A 24,678-nucleotide genomic window follows, 5' to 3' on the forward strand; every position below is an offset into this window, starting at 1 on the left:
TTGAGGTAAATGCACCAAATTAGTCACAGAGCTAAATTCATGGATCCTACTAAGCTAACATTTGGAATGATATATATTTGAGTAGCATACATTTAATTAATCAATCAATGTACATGCAAAAACATAGATATTGAAACAAACAATTCTAAAAATCAACCGGCAATAGACCATGCTGGGAAATATGATAATTATGGTCATGGTTTTGGTTGACAGTTGTTCTCAATTGCATACAAGCAATTTTTGGATCTGTGTTGAAATGTATCTATAGCAGAACAGTAATGATCAAATACATTTACAGAATGTTATTGCCTTAGTACCCGACTTCCATATCTTAGACCACTCTTTGCAAAAATGTAAATACAAATGTCATCAGTGAAAACAACATTCACTGTTAAGTGTTCTGTGCACAGAATATAAGAGATTGTTTTCATCAGAAGAGAAATGTATGCAATTGTGTTCACTGTTTCTTGTATTCTAAATCACCTCTTCAGTGTCAGACCATGTGGACTATATGTAAAGATTTAGGCAATGGGGACTGTCTATTTGTTATGCTTTTTAAATTGCACATAATTCTGCACATTTGGATAGTTGTACTATTAAATGTTGATTATCATGATTTAGAGACAGCAGATCAAATCTATTGATCTACACTTTCTGTGTGTACTGCTGGTGAGGGCAGGTTGAATATTTTTTGGTAATGTGGTTGTGAAATGTGTATGGCACTATATGTATTGCATTGTACTATGTAATGCGATTGTGTCAGATGTTTTGGTGGTATGCAATGCTTTTTTATGGCGATGGGTGGTCGGGGGGGTAGCGGTTTTAGGGTGGGGGTGGTGTTTATGGGTAAGACAAAAAGTCTATATTTCTCTGTATCTCTCTCTCTCTCTCTCTCTCTCTGTGGTAGTAAATGTGGCTGTGGTATGCCTGGCAGCCCTTTCATCCAGCCCTGTGCCGAGGGCTTGGCCTGCCAACCATTACATTATTAAACCCTGCTCCCCTGCTCTGTGACACACCAGCAATTTACTTGCATCAGCCTGTGTTTGTGAGAGAGAGAGAGAGAGAGAGAGTGTATGTGTGTGTGTGTGTGTGTGTGTGTGTGTGTGTGTGTGTGTGTGTGTGTGCGTGTGCGTGTGCGTGTGCGTGTGTGTGTGTGTTAGACGAATGGAGCCAGACACATGTTCACCTCCCACTTTTAGCCTATTAGGCAGATCATAAAATAACAACCCACAGCCAGCCATTAGAAGGAACTGAACCTAACAACAACACAATAAATGAGAGAGAAAGAGTACGGTAAATGTGGTGTATCTCTGTAGTATAGATGAAATAATTTATCTAGAGTGTTAGACAGTAAAGTTATATATTTGCATTTTTTGTTGCTTGCTATTGCATTTCTCTTCCTTTTTTTTCTCTTTATCTTTCCAGGTTTTGTAATGTTTTGGGAGGCATGAATCTCAAAGAGATAAGGTATCCCATTCCTGGTAAAGCTCAATGTTGTTTTTTCTATTATAGAGCCATCTTAAGGGGTGTGGGTTAAACGGGTGGGGGTCGCAAAAGGACCGTGACTTTATTTCTATCTTAATCTGCATGAATGGGTTGAGACAAATGCGATGTTGGATTTTTGCTTGGGCTGCAAAATATTGTGTGTGTGTGTTTAAGCTTAGAGAGAAATGTTTAGTGTTGAATTCTTGAAGAAAATACCAAATGCAGGAGCTCAGAGGCCAAAATGTTTTCTTATCAACTTAGAAATATTCCATGTCTAAGTTTTCTGTTGGTCTGGTATGAGAAATTATATAACCTCCTCAAACCAGCCTGGCTAATGTGTTTTAAATACACAGACCCAGAGAAGAACAGTAAGTTCATTGTTGGGAGAGAGAGTGTAGCTCAGAGGGAGCGCTACCGGTAACTGCCAATATAAAGGAAACATCATCATCAACATGTCTTAAGGGGATTCTTAGGGATTTTGATTAGCTAACATGATCTACTTCCCCAGAGTCAGATGAACACATGCATACCATTTGTATGTCTCTGCATCCAGTATGAAGGAAGTTCAAAGTAGTTTTGAAAGCCAATGCTAACAAGCTTTATTGCAATGACTTGAAGTCTATGGTATCAATCAAATGTATTTATAAAGCCCTTCTTACATCAGCTGATGTCACAAAGTGCTGTACAGAAACCCAGCCTAAAACCCCAAACAGCAAGCAATGCAGGTGTAGAAGCAGGAAAAACTCCCTACAAAGGCCGGAACCTAGGAAGAAACCTAGAGAGGAACCAGGCTATGAGGGGTGGCCAGTCCTCTTCTGACAGTGCCGGATGGAGATTATAACAGAACATGACCAAGATGTTCAAATGTTCATAGATGACCAGCAGGGTCAGATAATAATAATCACAGTGATTGTAGATGGTGCAACAGGTCAGCACCTCAGGAGAAAATGTCAGTTGGCTTTTCATAGCCGATCAGAGTATCTCTACCGCACCGGCGGGTCTGGAACAAGGTAGCATGTCCTGTGAACAGGTTAGGGTTCCATAGCCGCAGGCAGAACAGTTGAATCAGGAGCAGCAGCATGACCAGGTGACCTGGGGACAGCATGGAGTCATCAGGCCAGGTAGTCTTGAGGCATGGTCCTAGGGCTCATGTCCTCTGAGAGAAAGAGAGAGCAAGAGAGAGAGAGAATTAGAGAGAGCGTACTTAAATTTGCACAGGCCCCCGATAAGACAGGAGAAATACTCTATATATAACAGACTGACCCTAGGCCCCCAACACAAACTATTGCAGCATAAATACTGGAGGCTGAGACCGGAGGTGTCGGGAGTCACTGTGGCCCCGTCCGATGATACCCCCGGATAGGGCCAAACAGGTAGGATATAACTTCACCCACTTTGCCAAAGCGCAGCCCCCACACCACTAGAGGGATATCTTCAACCACCGACCTACTATCCTGAGACAAGGCTGAGTATAGCCCACGAAGATCTCCCCCACGGCATGAACCTGAGGGGGGGGTGCCAACCTGAACAGGAAGATCACGTCAGTGACTCAACCCACTCAAGTGACGCACCCCTCCTAGGGACGGCATGAAAGAGCACCAGTAAGCTAGTGACTCAGCCCCCGTAATAGGGTTAGAGGCAGAGAATCCCAGTGGAGAGAGGGGAACCGGCCAGGCAGAGACATCAAGGGTGATTTGTCGCTCCAGTGCCTTTCCGTTCACCTTCACACTCCTGGGCCAGACTACACTCAACTATAGGAATTACTGAAGAGATGAGTCTTCAATAAAGACTTAAAGGTCGAGACTGAGTCTGATTCTCTCATGTGGATATTGAGACCATTCCATAAAAATGGAGCTCTATAGGAGAAAGCCCTGCCTACAGCTGGTTGCTTAGAAATTCTAGGAACATTAAGGAGGCCTGCGTCTTGTGACCGTAGCGTACGTGTAGGTATGTACGGAAAGACCTTGATCAGAAAGATAGTTAGGAGCACGCCCATGTAATGCTTTGTAGGTTAGCAGTAAAACCTTGAAATCAGCCCTAGCCTTAACAGGAAGCCAGTGTAGAGAGGCTAGCACTGGAGTAATATGATCACATTTTTTGGTTCAAGTCAGGATTCTAGCAGCTGTGTTTAGCACTAATTGAAGTTTATTTATCAGGGTGGCAGGAAAGTAGAGCATTGCAATAGTCTAATCTAGAAGTGCTAAAAGCATGGATTCATTTTTCTGCATAATTTGTGGACAGAAAGTTTCTGATTTTTGCTATGTTGCGTAGATGGAAAATAGCTGTCCTTGAAACAGTCTTGATATGTTCATCAAAAGAGAGATTAGGGTCCAGAGTAACGCCGAGGTCCTTCACAGTTTTATTTGAGATGACTGTACAACCGTCAAGATTAATTCTCAGATTCAACAGAAGATCTCTTTATTTCTTGGAACCTAGAACAATCATCTCTGTTTTGTCCGAGTTTAAAAGTAGAACATTTGCCGCCATCCACTTCCTTATGTCTGAAACACAGGCTTCCAGGGAGGGCAATTTTGGGGATTCACCATGTTTCATCGAAATGTACAGCTGTGTGCCATCCACATAGCAGTGAAAGTTAACATTATGTTTCTGAATGACATCACCAGGAGGAAAAATATATAGTGAAAACAATAGTGGTCCTAAAACGGAGCCTTGAGGAACACAGAAATTTACAGTTGATTTGTCAGAGGACAAACTATCTACAGTTGACGTCGGAAGTTACATACACTTATGTAGGAGTCATTAAAACTATTTTCTTCAACCACTCCATAAATTTCTTGTTAACAAACTATGGTTTTAGCAAGTTGGTTAGGACTTGCTTAGGACTTTGTGCATGACACAAGCCATTTTTCCAACAATTGTTTACAGACAGATTATTTCACTTATAATTCACTGTATCACAATTCCAGTGGGTCAGAAGTTTACATACACAAAGTTGACTGTGCCTTTAAACAGCTTGGAATATTCCATAAAATTATGTCATGGCATTAGAAGCTTCTGATAGGCTGATTGACATAATTTGTGTCAATTGAAGGTGTACCTGTGGATGTATATCAAGGCCTACCTTCAAACTCAGTGCCTCTTTTCTTGACATCATGGGAAAATCAAAAGACCTCAGAAGAAAATTGGAGACCTCCACAAGTCTGGTTCATCCTTTTGAGCAATTTCCAAACGCCCGAACGTACCACCTTCATCTGTACAAACAATAGTACGCAATTATAAACACCATGGGACCACGCAGCCATCATAGTGGTCCTTCTGTAGCTCAGTTGGTAGAGCATGGCGCTTGTAACGCCAGGGTAGTGGGTTCGATCCCCGGGACCACCCATACGTAGAATGTATGCACACATGACTGTAAGTCGCTTTGGATAAAAGCGTCTGCTAAATGGCATATATTATTATTATTATACCGCTCAGGAAGGAGATGCGTTCTGTCTCCTAGAGATGAAAGTACTTTGGTGTGAAAAGTGCAAATCAATCAAACAGCAAAGGACCTTGTGAAGATGCTGGAGGAAACCGGTACAAAAGTATCTATATCCACAGTAAAACGAGTCCTATATCGACATAACCTGAAAGGCAGCTCCGCAAGGAATAAGCCACTGCCCCGAAACCTCCTTAAAAAAGCCAGACTACGGTTTGCAACTGCACATGGGGACAAAGATTGTATGTATTTTTTGGAGAAATGTCCTTTGGTCTAATGAAACAAAAATACAACTGTTTGGCCATAATGACCACCGTTATGTTTGGAGGAAAAAGGGGGAGGCTAGCAAGCCGAAGAACTCCATCTCAACCGTGAAACATGGGGGCATCATGTTGTGGGGTTGCTTTGCTGCAGGACTGCTGGTGCACTTCACAAAATAGATGGCATCATGAGGTAGGAAAATTAGGTGGATATATTGAAGCAACATCTCAAGACATCAGTCAGGAAATTAAAGCTTGGTCGCAAATGGGTCTTCCAAATGAATAATGACCCCAAGCATACTTCCAGTTGTGGCAAAATGGCTTAAGGACAACAAAGTCAAGATATTGGAGTGGCCATCACATAACCCTGACCTCATTCCTATAGAACATTTGTGGGCAGAACTGAAAAAGTGTGTGCGAGCAAGAATGCCTACAAACCTGACTCAGTTACACCAGCTCTGTCAGGAGGAATGGGCCAAAATTCATCAACTTATTGTAGGAAGCTTGTGGAAGCCTAACCGAAAAGTTTGACCCAAGTTAAACAATTTATAGGCAATGCTACCAAGTACTATGTATGTATGTAAACTTCTAACTCACTGGGAATGTGATGAATAAAATATAAGCTGAAATAAATCATTCTCTCTACTATTATTCTGACATTTCACATTCTTAAAATAAAGTGGTGATCCTAACTGACCTAAAACAAGGAATTTGTACAAGGATTAAACTATTTGGCTTATTTGGCTAAGGTGTATGTAAATTTCCAACTTCAACTGTATCTACAGAGACAAACTATCTTTAGATAAGATCTAAACCAGGCCAGAACTTGTCCGTGTAGACCAACTTGGGTTTCCAATCTCTCCAAAATAATGTGGTGTTCGATGATATCAAAAACAGCACTAAGGTTTAGGAGCACGAGGACAGATGCAGAGCCTCGGTCTGACGCTAAAAAGGTAATTTACCACCTTCACAAGTGCAGTCTCTGTGCTATGATGGGTTCTAAAACCAGACTGAAGAGTTTCGTATGCATTGTTTGTCTTCAGGAAGGCAGGGAGTTGCTGCGCAACAGCTTTTTCAAAAGTTTTTGAGAGGAATGGGAGATTTGATATAGGCCGATTAGTTTTTATATTTTCTGGATCAATGTTTGGCTTTTTCAAGAGGGGCTTTATTACTGCCACTTTTAGTGAGTTTGGTACACATCCGTTGGATAGAGAGCCGTATATTATGTTCAATGTAGGAGGGCCAAGCACAGGAAGCAGCTCTTTCAGTAGTTTAGTTGGAATAGGGTCCAGTATGCAGCTTGAAGGTTTAGAGGCCATTACTATTTTCATCAATGTTTTCAAGAGATAGTATTAAAAGACTTGATCGTCTCCCTTGATCCTAGGTCCTGGTAGTGTTGTGCAGACTCAGGACAACTGAGCTTTGGAGAAATACGCAGATTTAAAGAGGAATCCGTAATTTCCTTTCTAATGATCATGATCTTTTCGTCAAAGAAGTTCATGAATTTATCACTGCTGAAGTGAAAGAGACCCTCTCTTGGGGAATGCTGCTTTTAGTTAGCTTTGCGACAGTATAAAAAATACATTTTGGATTGTTCTTATTTCCCTCAATTAATTTGGAGAAATAGGAAGGAAATCCAGCAAGTGACAGGAGCGTCTCCTAAAGTTGATTCAGCTGCGGGATCGGGGCACCACCAGTACAGAAATTGCTCAGGAATGGCAGCAGGCAGGTGTGAGTGCATCTGCACGCACAGTGAGGCGAAGACTTTTGGAAGATGGCCTGGTGTCAAAAGGGCAGCAACGAAGCCACTTCTCTCCAGGAAAAACATCAGGGACAGACTGATATTCTGCAAAAGGTACAGGAATTGGACTGCTGAGGACTGGGGTAAAGTCATTTTCTCTGATGAATCCCCTTTCCGATTGTTTGGGGCATCTGGAAAAAAGCTTGTCCGGAGAAGACAAGGTGAGTGCTACCATCAGTCCTGTGTCATGCCAACAGTAAAGCATCCTGAGACCATTCATGTGTGGGGTTGCTTCTCAGCCAAGGGAGTGGGCTCACTCACAATTTTGCAACTTTTCCCAACCATCCAGGAACAGTTTGGTGACGAACACTGCCTTTTCCAGAATGATGGAACACCTTGCCATAAGGCAAAAGTGATAACTAAGTGGCTCAGGGAACAAAACATCGATATTTTGGTCCATGGCCAGGAAACCCCCCAAACCTTAATCCCATTGAGAACTTGGGGTCAATCCTCAAGAGGCGGGTGGAAAAACAAAACCCCACAAATTCTGATAAACTCCCAGCATTGATTATGCAAGAATGGGCTGCCATCAGTCAGGATGTGACCCGGAAGTTAATTGACAGCATGCCAGGGTGGATGGCAGAGGTCTTGCAAAAGAAGGGTGAACACTCCAAATATTGACTCTTTGCATCAACTTCATATAATTGTCAATAAAAGCCTTTGACATTTATGAAATGCTTGTAATTATACTTCAGTATTCCATAGTAACATCTGCCAAAAATATCTAAAGACACCAAAGCAGCGCACGTTGTGGAAATTAATATTTGTGTCATTCTCAAAACTTTTGGCCATGACTGTACAGAGAAAAGTGTCGGCCCGAGAATTGAACCCTGTGGCACCCACATAGAGACTGCCAGAGGTCCGGACAACAGGCCCTCCGATTTGACATACTGAACTATATCTTAGAAGTAGTTAGTGAACCAGGCGAGGCAGTCATTTGAGGTACCAAGGCTGTTGAGTCTGCCCATAAGAATGCGGTGATTGACAGAGTCGAAAGCCTTGGCCAGGTCGTTGAAGATGGCTGCACAGTACTGTCTTTTATCGATGGCAGTTATGATATCGTTTAGGACCTTGAGCGTGGCTGAGGTGCACCCATTACCAGCTCAGAAACCAGATTGCATAGTGGAGAAGGTACGGTGGGATTCGAAATGGTCGGTGATCTGTTTGTTAACTTGGCTTTCGATGACTGTAGAAAGGCAGGGCAGGATGGATGTAGGTCTGTAACAGTTTGGGTCTAGGGTGTCTCCCCCTTGGAAGTGGGGGATGACCGTGGCAGCTTTCCAAGCTTTAGGGATCTCAGACAATACGAAAGAGAGGCTGAACAGGCCAGTAATAGGGGTTGCAACAATTGTGGCGGATAAGTTTAGAAAGAGAAGGTCCAGATTGTCTAGCCCAGCTGATTTGTAGGTGTCCAGATTTTGCAGCCCTTACAGAACATCAGCTATCTGGATTTTGGTGAAGGAGATGCGGGGGGGTGGCTGGCTGGGGGGTGCAGAGTTGTTGGCCGGGGTAGTTGTAGCCAGTTGGAAAGCATGGCCAGCCGTAGAAAATTGCTTACTGAAATTCTCGATTATCATGGATTTACTGGTGGTGACAGTGTTTCCTAGCCTCAGTGCAGTGGGCAGCTAGGAGGATGTGCTCTTATTCTCCATGGACTTTACAGTGTTACAACAATTTGTGCTGCAGAATGCAAATTTCTGTTTGAAAATGCTAGCCTTTGCTTTCCTAACTGACTTTGTATATTGGTTCCTAACTTCCCTGAAGGGTTGAATATCACGGGGGCTATTCGATGCTAATGCAGTATGCCACATTATGTTTTTGTGCTGGTCAAGGGCAGTCAAGTCTGGAGTGAACCAAGGTTCACCAGAACTATCTGTTCTTAGTTCTACATTTTTTTGAATGGGGCATGCGTATTTAAGATGGTGAAGAAAGCACTGTTAAAGAATAAGCAGGAATCCTGTGTTTTAGGGAGTTAGAGCCCTGTCTATGTTCGTAGATAAGGTAAGAGCACCCCTCTGGGTAGGATGGAGTCCGTCACTCCTCAGCAGGCCAGGCTTGGTCCTGTCCCTCCTTTGTTTCTATAACAGCCTCCACTCTTTTGGGAAGGCTTTCCACTAGATGTTGGAATATTGCTGCGGGGACTGATGTTGGGAAATTAGGCCTGGCTCGCAGTCGGCATTCCAATCCATCCCAAAGGTGGTCGATGGGGTTGAGGTCAGGGCTCTGTGCAGGCTGGTCAATTTCTTCCACACCGATCTCGACAAACCATTTCTTTATGGACTTTGCTTTGTGCACAGGGACATTGTCATGCTGAAACAGGAAAGGTCTTCCCCCAAACTGTTTCCACCAAGTTGGAAGCACAGAATTGCCTGGAAAGATTTCCCTTCACTGGAACTAAAGGGCCTAGCCCGAATTATGAAAATCAGCACCAGAGAATTCCTCCCACCAAACTTTACAGTTGGCACTATGCATTGGGGCAGGTAGTGTTCTCCTGGCATCTGCCAAAACCAGATTTGTTGGACTGCCAGATTCATCAGTAGTGAATGTTGCAACCGAGGACAGACGTGCTTCACCACTTGGCGGTCCCATTCTGTGAGATTGTTTGGCCTACCACTTTGCGGCTGAGCCGTTGTTGCTCCTTGACATTTCCATTTCACAATAATAGCACTTATAGTTGACCGGGGCAGCTCTCGCCAGGCAGAAATTTGGCTTCTGAGCTCTTCAGTAAGGCCATTCTACTGCCAATATTTGTCTATTGAGATTTCATGGCTGTGTGCTTGATTTTATACACCTGTCAGCAACAGTGTGGCTGACATAGTCAAATCCACAAATTTGAAGGGGCGTTGACATACTTTTGTATAAATAGTGGAGTTGGTTCAGAGTTCATTTTGATATTTCAATTTGCGTGTCCTGATCACATCTGGTGTGGATGGACAAGATCAACATGCGTGTCGCCGGGGTAGTCAGCATGTTAGAAAAAAGGGATCCAAAAGGGTTCTTCAGCTGTTCCCATAGAATAACCCTTTTGGTTCAAGGTAGAACTCTTTTGGGTTCCATGTACAGTAAAAACCCTCTATAAAACCCAAAAAGGTTCCACCTGGAACCACTTGGAGAAGAGTTATTCAAAGGGTTCTCTTATGGGGACGGCCGAAGAGCCCTTCTTGGTTCTAGGTAGCACCTGCAATCTGAGCTGCAGTTAACAATAATGAACTTATCCTCTGCAGCAGAGGTAACTCTGGGTCTTCCTTTCCTGTGGCGGTCCACATGAGAGCCAGTTTCAATATAATGCTTGATGGTTTTTGCAACTGCACTTTCAAAGTGCTTTACATTTTTCGTATTGACTGACCTATCATGTTTTAAAGTAATGATGGGCTGTCGTTTCTCTTTGCATATTTGAGCTGTTCTTGCCATAATATGAATAGGGCTATCTTCTGTATACCACCCCTATCATGTCACAACACAACTGATTGGCTCAAACACATTAGGAAGGAAATAAATTCCTCAAATTAACTTTTAACAAGGCACACCTGTTAATCAAAATGCATTCCAGGTGACTACCTCAGAATGCCAAACGTGTGCAATGCTGTTATCAAGGCAAAGGATGGCTACTTTGAAGAATCTAAAATATTAAACACTTTTTTTCTTACTACATGATTCCATATGTGTTATTTCATAGTTTCGATGTCTTCACTATTATTCTACAATGTAGAAAATAGTAAAAATAAAGAAAAACCCTTGAATTAGTAGGTGTGTCCAAACTTTTGACTGGTAGTGGAAATAGATTATTATTTTTTGTTGTTGTACTTTTTACCCCTTTTTATCCCCAATTGATAGGTAGTCTTTTCCCATCGCTGCAACTCCAGTACAGACTCGAGAGAGGCGAAGGTCGAGAGCCCTGCATCCTCCAAAACATAACCTTGCCAAGCCGCACTGCTTCTTGACACATTACTTGCTTAACCCAGAAGCCAGCCACACTAATGTGTCGGAGCAAACACTGTACAACTGGCGATTGTGTCAGCGTCCATGCGCCCGGCCCACCGGGAGACCCAGTGTCACTAGAACGCGATGCGACAATGGCATCCTGGCCGGACTAACCCTCCCCTAACCAGGACGACGCTGGGCCAATTGTGCGCCGCCTCATGGGTCTCCCGGTCGCAGCCAGCTTCGACACAGCCCAGGATTGAACCCGGGTCTGTAGTGACACCTGTGATGCAGTGCCTTAGACTGCTGCGCCACTCGGGAGGCCTAGATGATTTTTAAAGCAAGGCTGTGATGCAGTGCCTTAGACTGCTGCGCCACTCGGGAGGCCTAGATGATTTTTAAAGCAAGGCTGTGATGCAGTGCCTTAGACTGCTGCGCCACTCGGGAGGCCTAGATGATTTTTAAAGCAAGGCACATTTAACAATTAGGATATTAATTATAGACTTAATTAAATTTGGGTTTCCTCGCTCCTAAATTTTCTTAGACAATTAGGCTAAGGCAAGGGTTGCTTCCGCCACATTATTCTCAATCCCAACTACTGTATGCTGGTTAATAAGGATCGGCCCCTTTTTTTCAATTTTTGCCTAAAATTACATACCCACATCTAACTGCCTGTAGCTCAGGCCATGAAGCAAGGATATGCATATTCTTGGTACCATTTGAAAGGAAACACTTTGGCGTTTGTGGAAATGTTAAAGGAATGTAGGAGAATATAACACATTAGATCTGGTAAAAGATAATACAAAGAAAAAAACAACAATTGTTTGGTATTTTTTTTGTACCATCATCTTTGAAATGCAAGAGAGTGGTCATAATATATTATTCCAGCCTAGCTGCAATTTAGATATTGGCCACTAGATTGCATTGTTTGTGTAAAGTTTTAGTCTGATCCAATGAAACAATTGCATTTCTGTTCAAAATGTTATATCAAGACTGCTCAAATGTGCCTAATATGCCTAATAACTTTTGATGTTCAAAACTGTGCACCCTCCTCAAACAATAGCATGGTATTATTTCACTGTAATAGCTACTGTAAATTGGACAGTGCAGTTGGATTAATAAGAATTTGAGCTTTCTGCCAATATGAGATATGTCTATGCCTTGGAAATGTTCTTGTTACTTACAACCTCATGTTAATCGCATTAGCCTACGTTAGCTCAACCATCTCGCCGGGGACCCACAAATCCCGGAGATGTTTTAACAAGGCCATTATGCACATAGCAAAATAGGGAAAGGCGCCAATTCTACAGCGCACTGAAGATTTGTGTTTCAGAACCGCAGACAGCGACCGTATCCAACTCGGGAGAAAGCACATTTGTTATAAAATAATATGATATTTATTAGTGTTGCACCATTATTTTTGACATAATATAACCATATTAAATGTCAGTATCATATGTCTTAGAGTGATGTACTGTGTCATCCCCGTGACCTCTGCAATGGATTAGTCCACTGAGACTGGCGCGAATCAGACAGGTGTCTTGTGCACCATGAAAAAAAATTATCAATCCGACTGTTCGACTGAAGAAATCTCTGTTGACCAACAGCCTATCGACCAAACAATCGACAAGTCGACTAAATGGGGTCAGCCCTACTAGGGACCTCTACCCTCTATCGCCCAGGCCATAGCTCCTGAGTACCACCCTGTTATGTGCCCCCCTCCCCCCTCCCCCCTTTACTCTCATACCCATGCCGTAGCTCTTCAGTGGGCAACTGACTGAGCCACAGTGAGGCAGCTGGCAGCTCGGAGCCACTGAAGAATTACATTAATATTTCATCTCAGCAGCTGGAGTATTTCCTTCTCTGATCTGAAGACATTGACTCCCCCCTCCCCTCTCTCCACCCCTTCTCCCCTCCTCCACTCTCCACCCCCTCCACTTCTCCACCCCTCCACTTCTCCACTCTTCCACCCCATCACTCCTTCACTGTTCCACCACCCAACCCTCCGCTCCACCACTTATCCCCCCTCCATCCCCTCCTCTTCTCCACTCTTCTACTCTTTCACTCCTCCACACCCCCACCTATCCGCTCCTCCACCCTCCACTTCTCCCCCTCCTCTCAGCTCCTCCAACCTCCACTTCTTTCACTCCTGCACCCCCTCTACCCCTCCACACCTCCACCCTTCTACCCCTCCTCTCCTCTTTTCCGCCACCCCCTCTAATCCTCCACTTCTCCACTCCTTCAGTCCTGCACCCCCTCTACCCCTCCACTCCTCCACCCTCCTACCCCTCCTCTCCTCTTTTCCTCCACCCCCTCTAATCCTCCACTTCTCCACTCCTTCAGTCCTGCACCCCCTCTACCCCTCCACTCCTCCACCCTCCTACCCCTCCTCTCCTCTTTTCCTCCACCCCTCCTCTACTCTCCACTTTCAGTCCTGCACCCCCTCTAATCCTCCACTTCTCCACCCTTCCCCTCCTCCTCTTTTCACCCCCTCTAATCCCCTCCACTCCTCCAACCTCCTACCCCTCCTCTCCTCTTTTCCTCCACCCCCTCTAATCATCCACTTCTCCACTCCTTCAGTCCTGCACCCCCTCTACCCCTCCACTCCTCCACCCTCCGCACCACTCCGACACCCCTTTGAAAATGAGATTGCTTTGATTTACATCAGCACTGTTCCCCTCTTTGTTCCCACACCTCCTCCTCCGATCCTCTTCCTCACTGCAGATTCCTCCTACATCTCATTCTTTTCAATAGTTTACACTTTTCTCAAATTCTCTTTTCTGGGCTCAGTAAAAACCTAGAGAGAAAGAAGGGAATATATAGAGCAGTTAAAATTGAATTCTCTATTACATTTTTAAACACTATATTGTAAAAATTGATGATTATTTTCCCTTCTCTCCGATTACATTGTGGGTTGGAGAATAGTGTGTTGGTTGATAAGGCAATAACTATTGTTTTTTTATCAGATAGGCCTACATTTGTTTTATCAGACAATATCTATCCAGGAATTGGTATGTTTTCAGGTGGAAGTTAATACAACTGTCAGAGGGAGAGAAATACAGGCTTTAAGTGTCAGAGAAAGTAAATAACAAGGAGAGGAGAGCATAGAGCACAGTGTCGCGAGAAAGAGAGAGGGATGAAGTGAGCATAGAAAGAAAAATATGAAGCGAGCAGGGAGAATGTGGAATGGAAAGAGAGCATGGGGAGAGAAAATGAGAGAAGAAACATCATAGAAAGAGAGATGGAGTGGGAGGGAGAACGAGAGAGGGGATGGAGAGATCACTGAGAGGGGGGATTGGTGCAGCCACATTAATACCCGAGCACGCAGGTCCAGGTTATGGTGGGTTGTTTTTAATCCCATTTCCTAGTGTCATTAGCGGGTTCTATGATTTGTCATCAATCACTGGTTGTCGCTGGGATGTAGGCAGCTAGCTTGCTGAGTGGGCAGCCGAGCCCAGACGCCACAACACCACACCACGCTGAGTCTCTAATGGAATGATTCACTCAGGAAGGGGAGGGATAGGGGGTAGTGGGGCATAGAAAGATGGGTAATGTAAGTGTTTGTGTGTCTTTATGTGAGAGAGAGAGAGTGAATGACAGAGGGGAAGAGAGGATAAATGGGGAGAGGATTGAGGGAGAGAAAGAGAGAGGGAGAGGTGTAGAGAGGAGAAAACGTAGAGGAATGATGAGGGAGAAAGTCAGAGAGAAAGCAGAGAGAGGGGGAAGAGGGGTGATGCTGGAAAGAGAGAGCTACAGAGAGGAAGAAGGGAGAGAGTGAATGAGAGAAACTATAGCTCAGCCTCTATCAGTCATTAACGAATCTCACTGAGACAGATACATTTTTACTGGTGGACAGGCTTTACAGTAGTTTCACTCACTCTCTATAGAGTTACTTTTTTTATGCTGCTTGTCAGCTACTATTATAATTCACCAGCATAATTCACCAGCATAGTGACAGGAGGACATTCAGCGACTAACTGGTAAATACACTAGAGATCACTAGAGAGATCCAGCGTTAAATCTCAATAATAATACTCCACACCTCCTTAGCTGGCTGTGTAATACAGTACTGTGTGTGTGGTGTGTGTGTGCATGTTTGTCCCCAGCCAGCAGTGTCAGTCTCCACTCTATGAGCTCCTTTTTTCCAGGCCTGCCAGCCAGCGTCTGTTTTAGATAGGAGATAACGGGAGGGCACTAAGTAGCAACACAGTCTAGGAACCAACGACACAATCGTAGAGAGGGAAATAGAGATAAGGGGAGAAATATAGAGAGGGGGAGAAACAGGGTGAGAGAGAGAGAGGAGAGAGAGAGAGAAGGAGAGAGAGAGAGAAAAGGAAAGAGAGGCAGGATAGAGGTGTCACAGCAATGGGACTTGCCTGGCTATCGCTACCATCGTACATCATCATTTAATATAATTGGAGTCAGGGAGGTGAGAGTTTGGCCAAATATTACTCCATCGGTAACCAAGAGGGGTGGAGAAGCTGAGTAGAGGCTGTATATCTAACTCTAATCTCACCTGTCTGGATCAGCTGTCACTCAGCGAAGCAAGCAACTGCGCGTGGCCACACACACACTCACGCACACAGCTTTATGATTAACGACTCATGGTGTAATCATAACAACATACCATGCATACCAGCCAACGCTTCATGATTGTTTTGATCTCGCTGGAATACTGGAATATGTTCCGGTCTGCCTCAGAGAACAACATTGACCTATACGCGGACTCAGTGAGTGTGTTTATAAAGAAGTGCATTGGAGATGTTGTACCCACTGTGACTATTAAAACCTACCCTAACCAGAAACCGTGGATGGATGGCGGCATTCGTGCAAAACTGAAAGTGCAAACCATCGCATTTAACCATGGGAAGAGGTCTGGGGAATATGTCTGAATATAAACAGTGTAGCTATTCCCCCTGCAAGACAATAAAACAAGCAAAATGCCACTACAGGGACAAGGTGGATTTGCAATTCAACGGCTCAGACACGAGATGTATGTGGCAGGGTCTACAAGAAATCACGGACTACAAAAATAAATCCAGCCACGTCACGGACACCGATGTCACACCTCCAGACAAACTTCTTTGCGCGCTTTGAGGATAATACAGTACCACCGTCGCGGCCCGCTAATAAGGACTGCCCCCCCCCCTCTCCTTCCCCATGGCTGACGTGAGTAAAACATTTAAACGTGTTAACCCTCATAAGGCTGCTGGCCCAGATGGCATCCCTAGTCACATCCTCAAAGAATGCTGGCTGGTGTGATTATGGACATATTCAATCGCTCCCTGTCCCAGTCTGTTGTCTCCACATGCTTCAAGATGGCTACCATTTTTCCTTTACCCAAGAAGGCAAAGGTAACTGAACTAAATGACTACCGCCCCGTAGCACTCACCTCTGTCATCATGAAGTGCTTCGAAAGACTCGTCAAGGATCATATCACCTCCACTTTACCGGCCACCCTAGATCCACTTCAGTTTGCATACCGCCCCAATAGGTCCACAGACGACGCAATCACCATCACTCTGCACACTGCCCTATCCCATCTGGAGAAAAGGAATACCTACGTAAGAATGTTGTTTATTGACTACAGCTCAGGATTCAACACCATAGTACCCTCCAAGCTCATCATCAAGCGGGAGGCCCTGGATCTCAACCCCACCCTGTGCAATTGGGTCCTGGACTTTCTGATGGGCCACCCCCAGATGGTGAAGGTAGGAAACAACATCGCCACTTCGCTGACCCTCAACACTGGGTCCCCACAAGGGTGCTTTCTCAGCACCCTCCTGTACTCACTGTTCACCCACGATTGCATGGCCATGCACGCCTCAAACTCAATCATCAAATTTGCAGACGACACAACAGTACTGGGCTTGATTATCATCAAAGACGAGACAGCCTACAGGGAGGAAATGAGGGCACTCGTAGTGTCAGAAAAACAACCTCTCTCAAAAAGTCAACAAAACAAAGGAGATGATCGTGGACTTCAGGAAACCGCAGAGGGAGCACCCTCCCTATCCACATCGAAGGGACAGTAGTGGAGAAGGTGGAAACTTTTCAGTTCCTCGGCGTACACATCACTGACAAACTGAAATGGTCCACTCACACAGACAGTGTCGTGAAAATCAGGAGGCTGAAGGAGGCTCAGGAGGCTGAAGAAAGGTGGCTTGTCACCCAAAACCCTAACAAACCTTTACAGATGCACAATCGAGAGCATCCTGTCGGGCTGTATCACAGCCTGGTACGGCAACTGCACCACCCTCAACCGCAAGACTCTCCAGAGGGTGGTGCGGTCTGCACAACGCATCACAGGGGGCAAAGGACACCTACAGTACCCAATGTCACAGAAAGGCCAAAAAGATCATCAAGGACATCAACCACCCGAGCCACTGTCTCTTCACACCGTTACCATCCAGAAGGCAAGGTCAGTACAGGTGCATCAAAGCAGTGACAGAGAGACTGAAAAACAGCTTCTATCTCAAGGCCATCAGACTGCAATCACTAACTCAGAGAGGCTGCTGCCTACATTGAGACCCAATCACTGGCCAATTTAATAAATAGTCACTTTATACAATGCACTCTAAATAATTCCACTTTCATAATGTTCACATATCTTACATTACTCATATCACGTGTTGTACGGGAATTCTGCCCTATGTTATTTAAACAAGAGACTACAGGGAATTTGATCAGAGGTTAGTTTGTTTAATAATGATTGCAAGCCGGAGTATACACTTACAGTAATTTGCAAGTAACATACTCAGCACAAAATATGGTGTTTTCCCCTTTAATCACCTACTGAGGATCACCCCACCCAGGTTGATGTCCCTTAACTTTAATACCATGTAAGCGCATAATTAATAGTTGCTAATAGAAAGATGTCTCTGCTCAGCGGAGTTCAGCTTATTGTTATTTGCAGTTTCCCAATCCTTCTTCCTCCTATTGCTATCATGTGCTAGTAGAAGTAAGAGTGGAACATATCAACAGGAACTGAAAGTATAGTTTCAACACACAAACAGACATCTGACTTTTTGTACAGTTGACCTCTTCATGCACTAACAAAGTCTCTACCACTGATTCTTAATCTCAAGCTAAAGCAAAACATTAATCATTGTACTTTTGTAATTACATGTGTTCCGATAATGTACAGATATTATAAAATTCCTTTCAGTGTGTATACTGTATTTTATACCATCCATTGCACCTCGTCTATGCCGCTCAGCCTCTGCTCATCCATAAAGTTACATGTACATATTCTCTTTCACCCCTTTAGATTTGTGTGTATTAGGTATTTGTCCGGGAATTGTTAGATATTACTGCACTCGGAACTAGAAGCACTCGGAACTAGAAGCACAAGCATTTCGCTACACTCACATTAACATCTGCTAACCATGTGTATGTGACAAATAAAATTTGCTTTGATTTTGATTTGATTAACAGAGAGTAGAAGCAGAGAGTGGGGGGTGGACAATGCAAATAGTCTGGGTAGCGATTTGATTAGCTGTTCAGGAGTCTTATGTCTTGGGGGGTAGAAGCTGGTAAGAAACCTTTTGGACCTAGACTTTGCTGCTCCGGTACCGCTTGCCGTGCAGTAGCAGAGAGAACAATCTATGACTAGGGTGGCTGGAGTCTTTGTGAATTTTTAGGGCCTTTCTCCGACACCGCCTGGTATAGAGGTCCTGGATGCCAGGAATCTTGGCCCCAGTGATGTACACTATCCAGGAAGATATTCCAGTCTGTACTAACAAAACAGTCCTGTAGCTTAGCATCTGCAGGAATCAGGAGGATAGAGTTATGGTCAGATTTACATTTACATTTAATTGAGGGAGCGAGCTTTGCATGTGTCATCCAGTGGAACAGCCACTTTACAATAGTGTAAATAAAGGTTACTCTATAGTATTGTTTTGATTGACCTTCCTGGTTGCACATGTAACATGCTGGTAGAAAGTGGTAGGGAGGCGAGCAGGCCAGAGGTAAAATGGTTTGGGTGTGTCCCTGCAGGTGCCGTAAAGTGGTCTTGTAGCTGCGAGCTTCAACTGGCCAGTGGAGAGAGCTGAGTGAGTTGGGAAGGTTGAACACCAGCCTCTGGATGAGCATTTTCTTGTTTACTTATGGCCTTATACAGCTCGTTGAGTGTGGTCTTACCGCCAGCATCGGTTTGTGGTGGTAAATAGACAGCTATAAAAAATACAGATGATAACTCTCTTGGTAAATACTGTGGTCTACAGCTTATCGTGAGATACTCTACCTCAGACGAGCAAAACCTTGAGAATTCCTTAATATTAGATTTCATGCACAGCTGTTATTTACAAATAGACACAGACTGCCACCCCTTGTCTTACCGGAGGCAGCTGTTCTATCTTGCCGATGCAACGAAAAACCCAGCCAGCTATATGTTATCCATGTCGTCGTTCAGCCACAACTCAGTGAACCATAAGATATTACAGTTTTTAAAGGCCCGCTAGTAGGATAGTCTTGGTAGGATAGTCCACTTTATTATCCAATGATTGCACATTGGCTAATAGGACTCATGGTTGAGGCGGATTACTCACTCGCTGTCGAGTCCTTACAAGGCAACCCGACTTACATCCACGATATTGCCATCTCTTCTTCATGCGGATGAGGGGGATTTTGGCCTTGTCAGGTGTCTGAAGTAAATCCTTTGCCTCCGACTTGTTAATGAAAAAATCTTTGTCCAGTACGTGTAATCACTGTACTGATATCCAGAAGCTCTTTTCGGTCATAGGAGACGGTGGCAAAACCATAATGTACAAAATAAGTTACAAATAACACGAAAGAAAACACAGACAATTGCACAATTGGTTAGCTGCCCGTAAAACGACAGCCATCTCCTCCGGAGCCATTATCCATGTACTTACTTACTTTATTGTCCCCATGGGGAAATTTTGTTGCAGTGTCATGTACACGTTTAAAGTGGCGTTTAAATTCAAAACCAATTTGACAATACAACTTTCATAACAGTTACATACCAATAAAACATTTTTGTTTTTTTAAGCCTGCTGGTCTTACTGAGTCGATAGGAACATTAGTCCGATCTATTTAGGAGGGATTTCACACCTGGCACAAATGATTGTCTAGTTCTGTTTTTCCTGCTGAGGGGTGCCCTATACCTGCGCCCAGAGGAGAGTAGTTCAAAGTCCGGGTACAGGGGGTGGCTTGGGTCTAAAATGATTTTGTGAGCCTTGCGGAGGGCCCTGACCTTAAAGATTTCATCCAGGACTGTCTGTTTGACTCCAAGTACCTTGCTTGCTGTGGTGATAATCATTCTCCGCATATTTCTCTGGCTGACAGCCAAACCAACAAACAGTACAAAAAGTTCAAATACTCTCAATGAAAGATATGTAAAACAGATCAGTATAGTATAGTCAGTATAGTACAGTCTACATTAAAAGATCCCAGCTGTATGACATTTTTCGTTTGTTGAGGGAATATAGCTGCATCTTTAGATCACAACAAAAACATGAATAGTGTAGGCTCACATCTAATATATATTTTCATACATATATGTTTCGTAAAAAGGAATTAGCCACATAAATTTAATGATAATAGAGGGAACATACTCTGTGTATTCTACAGCGTGGTGTATTTGTGGAATGACATTTCATCTCTGCAGCACAATGAGCAAAATGATTCCATTAGCCCGTCTTAGTCTTTTCCATTGATCTGGCTGTTTATTGATAGCTAAAGAGGCCTGTCACAACAGGAGTATAGCTTGGCATGTCCTCTCCTCTCCAACATGTCTAGGCCTACCAGTAATGAGGCTTTCGGTCTGCGCTCACAGCCAGCAGATTCCTTTCATGCTGTTATTTATCCAGCTTGTGTTGGCTTACCAAATGGAATTCCCAATCTCTAGATACATCCACCGAAGCCTGATAATTAGAATGGTGCGCTGCTGATGATGATAATAGGAAGAGGGAAGAGAAATGAGGATAAGATCACAATGAATGAAAGTCAACCAGGTATTGTGAGACATCGACCCTCATGTAAAACATCCAGAAATAAATATTGCTCAATTTTATAAACAAACCTATCACAATGGTAAATCTTAGCACTGGCGGTAGCGCTATTAAATCAAATTGTATTTGTCACATGCGCTGAATACAACAGATGTTATTTTCTCACGAGCCCTTTCCCAACAATGCAGAGTTAAAAAGCAAGACAAATTTGGTAAATAAAATAACGTAATAGAAACACAATAAAATAACAATAACAAGGCTATATACATGGAGTACCAGTACTGAGTCAATATGCAGGGGTTTGAGGTAGTTGGGGTAATGTGTACATACATGTAGGTTGGGATAAAGGTGACTAAGCAATCAGGATAGATAATAAACAGAGTGGTAGCAGCATATGTGAAGAGTGTGAGTGTGAGTGTGAGTGAGTGTGAGTGTGAGTGTGAGTGTGAGTGTGAGTGTGAGTGTGAGTGTGGTGTCAATATGCATTTGTGTGAGTGTTTGTGTGTGTGTGTGTGTGTGTGTGTGTGTGTGTGTGTGTGTGTGTGTGTGTGTGTGTGTGTGTGTGTGTGTGTGTGTGTGTGTGTGTGTGTGTGTGTGTGTGTGTGTGTGTGTGTGTGTGTGTGTGTGTGTGTTGGAGTGTCTGTCAGTGTAGTATGTGGGTGGGTGAACATATATAGAGCCAGTGCAACAACAAAAAAAGTAATGTAAATAATCTGGGTAGCCATTTTGATTATCTGTTCAGCATTCTTATGGCTTGGGGATAGAAGCTGTTTAAGACCCTTTTGGTACCAGACTTGGTGCTCCAGTACCACTTGCCATGCAGTAGCAGAGAGCACAGTCTATGACTTGGGTGGCTGGAGTCTTTGACAATTTTTAGGACATTCTTCGGGCGCTGCCTGGTATAGATGTCATGGATGGCAGGGAGCTCAGCCCCAGTGATGTACTGGGCTGTATGCACTACCCTCTGTAGCACCTTACGGTTGGATGCCAAACAGTTGCCATACCAAGCAGTGATGCAGCCAGTCAAGATGCTTTCAATGGTGCAGCTGTGATGCAGCCAGTCAAGATGCTCTCAATGGTACATCTGTAGAACCTTTTCTGTAGTCCACAATCAGTTCTTTTAATTTTGAGGGAGAGCTTGTTGTCCTGGCACCACACTGCCAGGTCTCTGACTTCCTCGCTATAGGCTGACTCATCATTGTCGGTGATCAGGCCTACCACTGTTGTGATGTCGGAAAACTGAATGATGGTGTTGGAGATGTGCACGGCCACACAGTCGTGGGTGAACAGGGAGTACAGAAGGGGACTAAGCACGCATCCTTGAGGGGCCCCCGTGTTGAGGGTCAGTGGAACGGATGTGTTGTTGCCTACATGTCAGGAAGTCCAGGATCCAGTTGCAGAGGGAGGTGTTTAGTCCCAGGGTCCATAGCTTAGTGATGGGCTTTGTGGGTACTATGGTGTTGAACGCTGAGCTGTAGTCAATGAACAGCATTCTCACATATGTGTTCCTTTTGTCCAGGTGGGTGAGGGCAGTGTGGAGTGCAATAGAGATTGCATCATCTGTGAGTTTGTTGGGACAGTATGCAAATTGGAGTGGGTCTAGGGTATCTGGGAGGATGCTGTTGATGTGAGCCATGACCAGCCTTTCAAAGCACTTCATGGCTACCGACGTGAGTGCTACGGGTCGGTTGTTATTTAGGCAGGTTACCTTTGCTTCCTTGGGCACAGGGACTATGGTGGTCTGCTTGAAACATGTAGGTATTACAAACTTGGTCAGGGAGAGGTTGAAAATGTCAGTGAAGTCACTTGCCAGTTGGTCCGCGCATGCTTTGAGTACACGTCTTGGTAATCCGTCTGGCCCTGCGGCTTTGTGAATGTTGACCTTTTTAGAGGTCTTGCTCACATCGGCTACTGAGAGTGTTATCACATCTGGTTCTCTCATGCATGCTTCAGTGTTGCTTCAGCGAGCTTAAAAGCATTTAGCTCATACTGGTAGGCTCGCATCACTGGGCAGCTCGCGGCTGGGTTTCCGTTTGTCGTCTGTAATAGTTTTCAAGCCCTGCCACATCCGATGAGCGTCAGAGCCGGTGTAGTAGGATTCAATCTTAATCCTGCATTGATGATTTGCCTGTTCGATGGTTCATCTGATGGCATAGCAAGCTTTACTATAAGCATCCGGATTAGTGTCCCGCTCCTTGAAAGTAGCAGATCGAGCCTTTAGCTCGATGCGGATGTTGTGTGTAATCCATGGCTTCTGGTTGGGATATGTATGTACGGTCACTGTGGGGACAACTTTGTCTATACATTTATTGATGAAGCTGATGACTGAGGTGGTATACTCCTAAATGCCATTGGATGAATCCCGGGACATATTCCAGTCTGTGGTAGCAAAACAGTCCTGTTGCATTGCATCCACGTCATCGGACCACTTCCGTATTGAGCGAGTCACTGGTACTTCCTGCTTTAGTTTTTGCATGTATGCAGAAATCAAGAGAATAAAATTATGGTCAGATTTGACAAATGGGAGGGAGGGAGGGAGAGCATTGTATGCGTTTCTGTGTGTGGAGTAAGTGATCTAGAGTTTTTTTTCCCTCTGGTTGCACATGGGACATACTGGTAGAAATGAGGTAAAACTGATTTAAGCTTAGCTGCATTTACCAGCAATCCCCATCCACTAGGAGCGCTGCTTCTGGATGAGCATTTTCTTGTTTGCTTATGGCCTTATACAATGCGTTGATTGCGTTCTTAGTGCCAGTATCGGTTTGTGGTGGAAAATATTTGGCTACGAATAATATAGATAAGAACTGTCTTGGCGATAGTGTGTCTACAGCTGATCATAACATACACAACCTCAGGCGAGCAATACCTTGAGGCTTTTTTAATATCAGACATTATGCACCAGCTTTTATTGACAAATAGACACACACCCCCGCCCCTTGTCTTACCAGACATAGCTTCTCTGTCCTGCCGATGCATGGAAAATCCTGCCAGCTCTATATTATCCATGTCGTCGCTCAGCCTAGACAAAAAAATACAATCCACTTTTTAATGTCTCGTTGGTAGGATAGTCTTAATCGTATATTCCCATTTTGTTTTCCAATGATTGCACGTTGGCCAGTAGAACGGATGGTAGTGGAGGTTTACTCACTCGCCTACCAGTTCTCAGAAGGCAGCCCGACCTCCGCCCTCTTTCTCTCCGTATTTTCTTCATGCAAATTACGGGAATTTGGGCCCGTAATCGGAGCAGTACAGTGGTCAAAAGTTTTGAGAATGACACAAATATTAATTCTCACAATGTTTGCTGCTTCGGTGTCTTTAGATATTTTTGTCAGATGTTACTATGGAATACTGAAGTATAATTATAAACATTTCATAAGTGTCAAAGGCTTTTATTGACATTTATATGAAGTTGATGCAAAGAGTCAATATTTGCAGTGTTGACCCTTCTTTTTCAAGACCTCTGCAATCCGCCCTGGCATACTGTCAATTAACTTCTGGGTCACATCCTGACTGATGGCAGCCCATTCTTGCAAATCAATGCTTGGAGTTTGTCAGAATTTGTGGGGTTTTGTTTGTCCACCCGCCTCTTGAGGATTGACCACAAGTTGTCAATGGGATTAAGGTCTGGGGAGTTTCCTGGCCATGGACCCAAAATATAGATGTTTTGTTCCCCGAGCCACTTTTGCCTTATGGCAAGGTGCTCCATCATGCTGGAAAAGGCATTGTTCGTCACAAAACTGTCACACGATCAGTTTCACGCAAATACTACCATCTATCCACAGTTTCTGGTTAGGGTAG

This window comes from Oncorhynchus keta, chromosome 24, assembly GCF_023373465.1.
Source record: "Oncorhynchus keta strain PuntledgeMale-10-30-2019 chromosome 24, Oket_V2, whole genome shotgun sequence".
Taxonomy (NCBI): domain Eukaryota; kingdom Metazoa; phylum Chordata; class Actinopteri; order Salmoniformes; family Salmonidae; genus Oncorhynchus; species Oncorhynchus keta.